The 9,143-nt window shown below is 39.9% G+C and overlaps 1 protein-coding gene and 1 pseudogene across 2 annotated transcripts in view; one reads left to right on the top strand and one right to left on the bottom strand.

Annotated features, from left to right (window-relative positions):
* Nucleotides 1-1,606: 1,606 nt before the first annotated feature.
* LOC124096878 (aldose reductase-related protein 2-like) lies at nt 1,607-2,904 on the bottom strand (annotated as a pseudogene).
* Nucleotides 2,905-4,686: 1,782 nt separating this feature from the next.
* The window catches only part of CUNH1orf141 (chromosome unknown C1orf141 homolog), a 67,701-nt gene continuing 63,244 nt past the window's right edge, over nt 4,687-9,143 (top strand). Inside the window, exon 1 of one of the 2 annotated variants that reach the window (XM_058581580.1) lies at nt 4,687-5,069. The gene's annotated coding sequence lies outside the window, so the exon portion shown is untranslated. Of the gene's footprint in view, nt 5,070-5,209; nt 8,530-9,143 lie in introns of those variants that run through there. The other variant, XM_058581579.1, reaches the window with a different exon arrangement.

Here is a 9,143-nt window from a genome sequence, read left to right as displayed (position 1 = left end):
AAATAGTGGACCATATATAGAAGATGTTTAGTAAAGAATTTGTAGAATATAATCTCTTGCTCAGAGAGAAAGTTTGACCTTTACCCTGGCTTTTGGGAAATAAACTGGGCCCTGGGGTTGTTGAGCCTAATAGGAAGATCTTTGTTTGCTGGGCACCTTGAGTCACACACAATAGCCTAGCAGTGTAATTCAGGGTGGGGAGCCAACCACACCTGCACAATCTTAGGGAGGGGACTGGCCACTGCAGAAAGATGAATAGTGTGACTTAAGGTGAGGGCTTTGGTCACATGATATCAGTCAACCTAGAAACTCATTAACCATGTGAGGAATCAACTAATCAGGACTTTGTGATGAAATCCCACTAAAAACTTTTGTAACCTTCAGGTGAGTTTCCCTGGTCGCATGACAATTCTGGGACAGCCAGTTGTCCTGACTCCACCGAAGGAGCTTGAGGGAAACTCCGTGCTTGGTACTTCTACAGCACACTCAATGATCTTTGCCCTATGAGCCTCCTCCCTTGGCTGATTCTCATTTGTGTCCTTTTTTGCAATTAACTATAATCCTAAATATAACAGCTTTCAATGATTTCTGTGAGTCTTTCTGGTGAATTGTCAAACCTGAGGGCTCTAGTCAGGGTTTGAGAACCCTGAACTTGGTGGCAAAAGTAATGACAGTCTTGAGAAGTGCTGCAGTCTGGCTGGGCACAAATCACGAGCCACTGACGCAGGAACAAACTTTATTTCTGAACTCCACCAGCACGCTCCACACACACTCCCGGGAAAAAATGCCGAACCATACCACGTGGCTCCTCCCCGGACACACTACTCCAACAGGAAATCCCTCCTCCGGAATTCCCTCCTACCGCACTTCCCCAACCAATGGGAACTCTCTGGGAGTCCCGTGAGAGCTCCAAAGTAGCAGGTAGGCCTAATCAGACAGCAGGGGTCTAATCTCCAATTGAATGCGCATCTTAACATAATCATTATCATCTCAATGGCTTGCTGGGGTCACCTTTCAACCAAAAATGCTGTGACAATGATTTCTAAAACTAAAGATAAATACATTTTCCATAGGTACTAGTTGGGGATTAAGGATTAGTGAAAATGAAGGCTGAAATGAGATATTATTAATTTTTATTATCTTTTTAAAATTCTTTTAATCTTTGTAGTGTTATCAGAATTCTGGATGTTTAACATTTGATCAGATCAAAATTAAGTGGAAGAAATTGTCATTTGCTCATTTGAGTCATACTTTCCTGTGATAGTGTTCTCTTGGTTTAATGTGGATCTAAATAAAACCTTGCCTAGGGGGAGGGAGGAAGAAAGGGGAAAGGAATAGTATAGGGAAGGAGATTGAACAATTTATGTGCATGTACAAATCCAACTATTATGTATAATTATAATACACCAATAAAAAACTTAAAAAGAAACCTTGCCTAGATTCTGAACTATGACAAGTTTGGACACAGTATTTCACATAAGCTTAGCTACACTAGGGCTCAGGGGGAGCCATATCCACTTCAGTGAAGAGAAGAATCCACCAAATAATCCCCTCAGGAAGTTGAGCTGCAGTATTTGATATTGAAGGGATATTCCACCAAAAAAGCCTAGTCAGCCAGGACACAGACCCTTCTAGTTTCTGTTGAAGCTGACAATGATGCCATCTCCTCATCACTCAATTTGAAGTCAATGACCTGAAAGTTCTGAACAAAGCATGTCCATGTCACAGACTTGGGAATCACCACCATGTGCCTCTGGATCTAGAACAAGATCAGAATCTGGGCCTGAAAGAATTCCCCACGCAAAGACACTTCGCCGGGAGAATTCCAATTTTATTGCAAAAAGCAGTGTGCTTATATAGAACTAAGGGGGAGATGGTAGGGCTTAGATAAATGGCAGGCAACCGTTCATTGGCAAGTTCTTTCAGATATCAGCTCCGGAGCCCAGGAATTAATTCTCATTGGGGCTAAGATTCCCCGCCAGAGAGATTTGAAATTGGCGCCGGCGGGAGAGTTCACACGGGCGGGAACTTTTCGCGCCACTGCAGAAAAGAAGAAGATAGGAAGAAGAGGTGCTTAGGCGCCATGTTGGGGTTTTTTCTCTGGGGTATGGCTGCCGTTTATACTTTTCCCAACAGGGCCAGGGAATTTTTTTTTCTTTGTAACAATCTCTTTAACCGGCATTCTCGAGAAGTGAAGAGTATTTTGGCTTGGGCCAAGGGCTATCTGGAGAGCCCAGGGAGTCCTAGACTGATATAGCAATGTCCTGGGAGTGGCAGTACAGGATCAGTTTCTCCTGGGTGAGATATGGGTGACACACGACCTGAGTAGTCACTGGTTCAGGTCTGAGTCCAGGCTTGCACAAGATGAAAGTGATTGAAGTAGAAGACACCAAGGGCTGTCACCAATCCCTCATTTACCAGCTCCTCCACGACCTTCCAGGCATCCAAGAATGTTAATATACTGATGAGGCTATTGCCTTTATCATCTTTGGGGAATAACTCCTTCCCAGGCTGAAATCCCTGTGGCCAGTGAATAAGACAGATGTTCTGACAGTCCAGTTTTAGATCCTTGAAGGTCTTCTGACAGGCTTCCTTCCCGAGGTTTCTCTCAAAGAAGGTATACCACAACTTTCTAAGAATGAAGAGGTCTTCCTATGGTATAACCTTCTCTTGGATCTTGAATGGCTTCTCCCACCTCATTCTCATTCTAATAGATGCATATACAATCTATCTGGAGATATTCTGCATCAGTGTCCACCTTCACACCTTCTTTGATTTTGACTGGAGTACACTTCAGGTGCCCAGACCCAAAATGGGCATCTTGGCTTTGGTGCTGAACTCCACAAAGGTGGCCTTGGTGGTGCAGAAATAGTTCTGAGAAAGCAGATAGATGTCTAGTGTCATATTATTTTTTAAATTTTTTTTAGCCAAATATCTGGCACATAGTACATGTTCTGTAAATATTAATTAAGAAAATGACAATATTCTAAGATTTTTATATAAGATTCACGCTTTATAAATTTTACTGACTACAGAGTGATGAGTAGCTAACATTTTTACCTTAATTTTCCTTTAAGAAGCTAATTTTGTCGGGTGCAGTGGTACATGTCTGTAATACCAGAAGCTCGGGAGGCAGAGGCAGGAGGATCACAAGTTCAAAGCCAGCCTCAGCAACTTAGTGAGGCCCTAAGCAACTTAGTGAGATCCTGTCTCAAAATTAAAAAAATAAAAAAAGGTCTGGGGTTATGTCTCAGTGGTTAAGCATCCCTGGGTTTAATCCCTGGTATGGAAGGAAGGAAGGAAGGAAGGAAGGAAGGAAGGAAGGAAGGAAGGAAAAAAGAAGAGGTTAATTTCATCTCTGTATCAATTTATGAGCTGAAGGCATAATAATCTTAGGCAAATTACCACAATCAACTACATTGTAGTTACCAATTCTGTACAAATTATTGTTCTTAAATGAATATAGTTTTTTTTAATTTATAGAATCAAACTACCTTATACTTTTTACTATTGTATTTTTATACATTAAGTATGTGAAAGAAACTGATTCCATTTTTTTTTTATGCATTATGACTAGCAACTTGTAGTTGTGTGTGTGTGTGTGTGTGTGTGTGAGAGAGAGAGAGAGAGAGAGAGAGAGAGAGAGAGAGAGAGAGAGAGAGAGATGGGGATTGAACCTGAAACAAAGACTTAAACTTTTCACTTTTGCCTACAACTGTCTGATAGGTAATTAAAAGCAGGATTAAAGACTTAGCATCTCTGCCTCCATTTTATATCTATTTCCTATAGTCTGAGTCACTTTAAATTCCAGAATAACAAGTCTGATGGATAAATATCTTGTGACAAGAGTCAAAACTATGTACAAGGCAACAGCAATTTTCTCATAGTGACAAGAGCCTGATAGCCAAATCCTAAGATAAAGATGGAGACCACTACTGACCAAGATCATCTACCAATATCATCTGCATCAGCAGCTGGAAGAAAAGCCTCCAGCTGTGCAAACACCCAATCCTTGACCTTATTCTCCTTTCTACAAGATCTCAAAGTCATTGTCAGCCCCTGGATAACAGTGATAAGGACACAGTTTCCCTTGTCTCCCAGGATAACTACACTGATTAAAGTTTCTTTCATGCTTTTCACAATTACTTTTTCTGTTTGTTTTTTGGGGCAAGAGTCCCAATCTCATTTGTTGAATTCCCAGAATCAGGGCCTCAACATTCCCAGCCCTGTCAAATTTTGATTACTACAGATCCACAAACACACTTTTTTTTTTTTTGGCCAAGTTTCTTGCATCGCCACTAGTGCTGACTTATTTTTTTGGTAATTAATGCTATTTTAAAAAACTTTTCTTTTTTTATTTTTGTTTTGATGTATCAGACAAGGTATATTCTTAAAATGCTTACCAAGATAACTCTTGAGTAAAAATGTAACTGATATTTTACAGAAATTTCCTGTTATTGTTGATCAAATAGAAGGTGTTTTCAAGTCAGTCCGTTTGGTATTATGATTCTGTGGTGTGTGTGTGTGGGTGTCCCCACACCTGCTATACAATTTATATAATACTAATTAGATGGGTGCTTTCTTGGCCTTGTGAATAAGATATATTCTTTTTTCACTTCCTCAGTCATGAAAAAACATATCCTATCAACTATTCAAAGATAGGCTATCGACCTCCATTGAACCTGCAAGCTGTATATTTACTCTTCTTTTTGAAATTCTGCCTTTCCAGGAAAATACAAGAGGAAGAAGTGACAATAGAGAGGAGCAACGTTAACTGTCCCTCAGTTCTTTTCCCTTGCTCTTCTTTCTTCCTGACCTCTCTTCTTTCCACTCCTTCAGCATAATCGGCTTTAGGCCCATGAGTATTTGGTGAATCACTTTGGCCTTTAGTGACAAAAGTATGCGGGCAAACGTCTCAAGACTTTTGAGAGGGGACGAGCTCTCGAAACTGTTTCTATGGACACAGGACGCGCGTTGTTTTCGGATCAGCGCTGCGGGGAGTTCCGAGCCATCCGAGAAAGTGACGCGCGGTTTGTTTGGAAAATCTGGAGATTAACATTTGTAGGGAGGTAGGAGAGAATCTTTCCACCCGCTCCCCGGCAGGAGGGTCTCGGGGAGAGCGCGGATGGGGGAGGCGCGGTGTCCACCTGGGTGGGGTCTGAGGGAGGCGGGGCAGATAGAAAACCCCTTTGCCTGTTCTTAACATTACCGAGCTGCCTCAATTTTGTCCCAGATTTTGGCTTTAACTCATTGCAGCATAAAGTGTTTCGACTTGGGCTCCCTACTTTCTGAACCGGGTGGAAGGGGCAGGGGAACTGGGGGCGGGGCGAGACGTGGGAGATGCCCTCAAGGGCACATAATTGATGCATTCCCAACTTGCCCAAGACAGAAAATACTTGGAATGGTTGGCAGGAGTTCATCACTCTTGTGGTTGGTAATTATGGTGTGATTTCGAGTTGGCCAATTAATTCATCGAATCCTTATCCTTATTGGTTGCTCACAATATTACCAAAGCCTGTATACCATACCTTTAAAAATCCTTTTATTTTTTTCCCCCTTTGGAAACTTCTCTTTTAATCTCAAATTGGTGACAATTTGTAGTAAAGATTAAAAATGAAGAGTAAGCTTTCTCTCAACTTCTCTTATAACAAAAAGGGGCCAAGAAAATGTATGTTATGTCTTGAGCTGTCAGTCATCATATGTGAACAAATTTAAAACAAATAAAATTTTAATACACGTTAAAAAAAAGAGAGAGAAAATGTATGTTATGTCTCTGAGCATAGGACCAGGTTTACAGTTACCTCTTTTTATAACAAAATTTTTAACTAGTTCTCCCTATTCAATGGCTACCTTAGTTTGCAGGTCATAAAGGCTGGGAGGTAAACAACAGAAATTTGTATATTCTCAAAACTGGAGGCTGAAAACCAGACATCAAGGTGTGGGCAGGGCTACTTCTTCCCAGATCTCTCTCCATGGCTTGCAGGTGTCTGCCTTCTCTCTGTCCTCACAAGGTCTTTGTATGTTATCTCTGACCTAATCTCTTCTTACTTGACATCAGTCATAAGGACCAGGACCCACAATAACAATGTTATTTTAGCTTGACCTTTTTCAAGGTGGACTTTCCAAACACAATCACATTCTGAGGAACTGGAGGTTAGAGCTTCATCATATGAGATGGATGGGAGTATAATTCAGTCTATAACATGGACCATTTATCAACATTTTAGATTTAAAAGAAAAGAAGATTCCTTTGTGTCTGCACTTGGAATATGAAGTGCAGGAATTCACCACTTTTTTCATTATGGAGTAAAAAATTAACCATGTAGGAAGTAAAATGAGGACTTACTGTGGTCTCAGGATAGTGTTTAGAGTCTATGTTAGATACAAACACAAGGCAGGGGCCTTGTCCTCAAGGAATAAATGTTTAAACTGATAAAGCCATAAAATGGAAGTAAATTTTAATGTTTCCATTTTCTAGATAATTGCTCACTTCTGCTCTTCAGTTTGTGAGTTTAGAGATTTTTTTGGTTTCCCTGAATTATTAAGAGGAGATGTTTAGAACTTGCTGAAGAAGCCTTCTCAAGGGAGCTTATTATATTGACAACCCTGGGTTTTGTTCTTTTTCTTTTCAGTCCCCAAGGTGCACACTGTTAAAATAAAATAGTGTCCCTAAAAGTAGGTTTTTAAAAGCTGTATTATTTTAGTAATGACTCATCTTCTGTTGTGCTAATATGTTGATGCTGAAATAAGTCCAATGTGGACAGACCTTCGATTTACTACAAGAGTGATTTTGGAAATGTATTGGGTCCTAATTGGCAAGTTCTCTATTTCACTATATTTTTTTTCCCTCAAGAAATGGTCATTGCTGATCCAGTAATTAAGAACATAAATCTGAGTTTCCTTTCAAAACAGTTTTACTGAGTTTAGATTTGGCAAGAACCACATTGTGTAATAATTCACTGTTTCATGTTTCATCCTCTATCCCGTAAATCATGAAAGAACATTGTTCATTACAGATAAATCGGAATGTTTATTCCTAAAATGTTATATTCAGGGACATCTCCAAATTAAAATGTCATTTTTCAGATTCAGATAGTTCTAAAATGCTCTGCCTGGCGCTGAGGTTCAGAGGTGGGTAACCCAATTTTTGCTTTCAATGAGCCTCAAGACAGTGGAGAAGAGATGTGTCAAAGAGTGAATCTCTTTAACATGAAACAGTGTGTGCTGCGTGTGGCAATGGGGGACAGAGTGCAACAGGAGCTCATAAGAAACAGACTGTCACAAGGCAAGGGATGAGTAGACGCCAAGTAGAGTTCTTAAGAGGACACCTTTACACCAGGATTTGATAGAGTAGGCTTGCGACTGGAATTCAGGAAGAGAGAACATTCTGAGTGGAAGAAAAAGCATGAGTACAGCACATGGTGGGAAAAGGGGTAGGGAATATCCAGGGAAGGAGGGTAGAATACTGCGGAAGATAAAAACGCTATGATGGGAGATCATTGGAAAGGGGAATTGAGCCAGATCTTAGGCTGTCTTTTCTTGAATGGCCTCGTATGTCTTCTGAAGATTTAGGGGATCATTCTGCAACTAATAAGGAGCAAGCCAAGATTTGCACACTAGAGCTGCATCCGATCCTATTTAAGACAGCTCCAATGGCATTTTGAAGGATCAACATTTGAAGGATGCAGAGGAACTTTAGGGGTAAGCAAATTAGAAGGTGCAGTAATCCAGGGGAAGAAAACCAGAAAGCTGAAGATTGGACAGGGAACAATGACAATGGAAATCAAAGCCAGGATCGGAAAGGTCTGGTCCTCTTTGTGTCCATGCAGACTCACTCTTCATGTGACAGACTGTGCCCGTGTCTAGCCCTGAGATTCTATGAGGTAGGCTTCTATGACCACATAAGAACCTTGTATTCTAGATGGAAGCATTGCACCCTAATTGTAAGAACATATAAGAATGCTTCAGTGAGAATTCTTTAAGTGAGATCATCTCTCCCACCTCAGTTACTATATCAGTTGAAAGGGGATAATTAGATCTACTGAATACAAAACTAATTTTTTTCGGGGGCTGGGGTATGGAGACATAGTAATGATTGGGCAATTTTCCTAAATAGTTCCTATTGATTCAATTCTACCCTTGGGTTTTATAGGACCATGAGTTTTAGTTTTGGCTCACTGAACTCTAAATAAGAATTTAACAAAAAATTCAAAATGAAACCAGGAGGAAGTTAGGGAAGGAAACAAGCTAATTAGATGACATTATTACAGAAGATCTTAAATTGTTGGATTACAATACAAGATACCAAAGTGCTTAAAATTCTTAATGTTTCCTAAGTTCCAAAGTGATTTTGTAGAGATATAGTTGAAGAAATATACTGAGAAGGAAACAAGTAGCCAATCAGACATATGGAGACCATTGTTGACTGCTTGGTGGTGGGCATGGAAGAAAAACATAAAATGGTCTACAACTGGAGAACATGCATTTTGCAGCATTTATAGAAAGGAAATCCCATTTTATCTCTAACTGGTAAGTATATCTTCACTTAGATTATTTATTCTATCAAACACTTACATGTTGCCATTTATATTTGCACAATTGAACCTCATAACAATCTTGTGAAGAACTTTTATTATTTCTATTTTATAGATGGACAACACAGCAAGTTAAACACAACACTACATTCACACAGCTGTTATGTGGTAGAGTTAAGAATCAGTGCAGGCAGTCTAAATCTAGTGACCATGTTCTTAAGCAGGATACTAGGCTACCTTTCTAAGTTTGAAAGTTGGGAAGAGTCAATGTTTGCTATATTGCTTTTAAATATGAGAGCTATTCCTTTAATTCTTATTTCCCTTCAACCAATTTTCTCCTTCTCCTCCTCCTCCTCCCCCTCCTCCTCCTCTTTACCCACCTGTCTCTTCTTTAAGCTATGGCTTTATCCAGAAGAACCTTGATAGGACTGTCAAAGATTTGTACATACTCATGAAGTAAACTAAAAGCAAAAGCTTGAATGTAGGCTGAAAGCAGCAATAGCATTTATACTTGTTGCATTTCTTCTGTGACTGATAGTTAACTCATTTAAGATAGCTCCAATGGCATTTTGAATTTAAGTTGTTAGGTACACTTAAATATGAAGATAA

This window comes from Marmota monax, unplaced genomic scaffold (genome assembly GCF_021218885.2).
Source record: "Marmota monax isolate L192 unplaced genomic scaffold, Marmota_monax_Labrador192_F-V1.1 WCK01_AAM20220418_F8-fsc00023, whole genome shotgun sequence".
NCBI lineage: Eukaryota > Metazoa > Chordata > Mammalia > Rodentia > Sciuridae > Marmota > Marmota monax.
This window is presented reverse-complemented; position numbering and strand designations above follow the sequence as displayed.